This window comes from Triticum dicoccoides, chromosome 5B (genome assembly GCF_002162155.2).
Source record: "Triticum dicoccoides isolate Atlit2015 ecotype Zavitan chromosome 5B, WEW_v2.0, whole genome shotgun sequence".
NCBI classification, from domain to species: Eukaryota; Viridiplantae; Streptophyta; class Magnoliopsida; order Poales; family Poaceae; genus Triticum; species Triticum dicoccoides.
Window position 1 is genome coordinate 353,287,842 of NC_041389.1, and position 1,917 is coordinate 353,289,758.

The following is a 1,917-nucleotide window of genomic DNA, read 5'->3' on the forward strand; positions in this document are numbered from 1 at the left end:
CGCACTGCATCCGTCATTGGCTATATGCACTTTGTTTTTTCAACCCGTGCACATCCTTGTTAGTGGGAGTGGACTACAATGTCAAGAGTAGTGAACCACTCTGAAGACTAGTGTACTACATTGTTTTTTTTATTTTATAACATTTTTCTTTTTAACGAGTTTGCACCAGGTGACGCAATCAAGAGAAGGGCTTCATCATGGGTTTTCCTTTTCTTTTTTACACAGCTAACCACAAGTCTTCAAACAAATGAAATAATACATCAAATCTCCTAAATAATTACAAACTAGATCTTTAATTTTTGTATGAACACCCCAAAAACGAAAAGAAAAATATAGTGAGCTCCCCAAACGTGAGCAGTGAACCGCAAAAGCGAAAAAATGTATTACCAGTTGAGACCAGTGCATTACACCTTTATTCTAAAACCTAGATGTGCAATTCACGTTTTTTTAGGCTCAACAAACATGTGCAGTGCACTTTGTTTTTCGTCTTCCCCTGCAAAATAGAGTTAACTGAATCGCATTCCACTTAACTTTTTTCCTAACAAAAAGCCGCACAACCCGTCGATGGGCTAAGTGGACTTCTTTAAAAGGAAATATTTTTACAAACAACCACGCTCGTGTTAGTGAATCGTATTCACTATTCCCTTTGTCCAGTCTAATCATTTTTCACACATACCAGTACATAACTGCACTCCACAATGCATAGCCATTTTCTAAAAAATACAGATGAAAATGAAAGGCAACGGTCTCTGCACCTAAGCGATGCCTGTTTTTCCTCAAAAAGAACTGCATGGGGCAGCAGGAGAACCTCCTCCCCAGACCAAGCAAAATGCATGCCGCACGCATCCGCACTGCAGCGGCGGACGTCCGAAACCTAACTCCCAAGCGCCAAGGAACTGCACGCCCAGCGACCTCTCATGTTCTAACCAAACTCTCACGCGCTAAGTAAATGCATGCTTATCATCCTCTCACGCCCCTGCATACTGCGCCGACGACCCAACTGACCTGCAGCGAGAGCAAACTGCACTGCTCGCGCCCGGAGGCAGTGAACAGCAAGGCGTCGGCGTCCCCGTCGAACTGCACAAAACAAAATCTGAAACACACCAAGAATTCCATTGCACAGTGAGCACCACCTCGAATTCCAGCCAAACTACACAGGTGTAGCGACCGAACCGCATCTCTTCCTGCTCGTCGAAACTGCACAGCAAGAATGGAATAGGTAAGCAAATAAAAAACAAGATGAGAACTGCGCGGCTTTGTTTATTTGCAAATACAGTACATTTTTTACATGAACTACAAAAGAGACAAATGGCAAAAAACGCACGGGCGTGCTTAGAGGACTGCACACGCGGGATGGATTGTGGAGTGCAGGCCGTCATCCGCCGACTCCAAGATGTGCCCGAGGGGTTGAGAGGCTCTCACCGGTGGAACATGCCGTCCGTCGTCCAGTGGTCGGGGATTGCCGATCTGTCGCTGGAGAGCGGCCGGGAGCGCTGGCGAACTGCACAGAGGGGCGGAGGTGAGCTGCAGGGATGAAGCGATGGCCAACGCAACCAACCGAAGGAAGGGGCGACGCGAGAGGAGGGGTCCGGGATGGGGACGGGAGAGGGAGGCGGAGGCGTGCTCCTCGATCTCGTCGCCTGGCCGGTGAAGATGTAGTCGGGTCGCACATGGAGGTCGGGGATGCAGGGCCGCTGCGGATCCGGGGGTGGGCAGGATGGATCCAGCCATGGCGGCCAGCAGGAGGTCACGAGGGATCCAGGAAGTTGGGAGCGGAGCCATGGCGTGGGGTGGGCGGCGGACAGGCGCGCAGTGGTGCTCGCCAGGATCGGCGGCGCCTCGGGTCCCTGACCGGTGATGGTTTGGGGCGGAGGGGCAGGCGGCCATCAGGGATCCGGGAAGGGGTTTGCGGCCCGT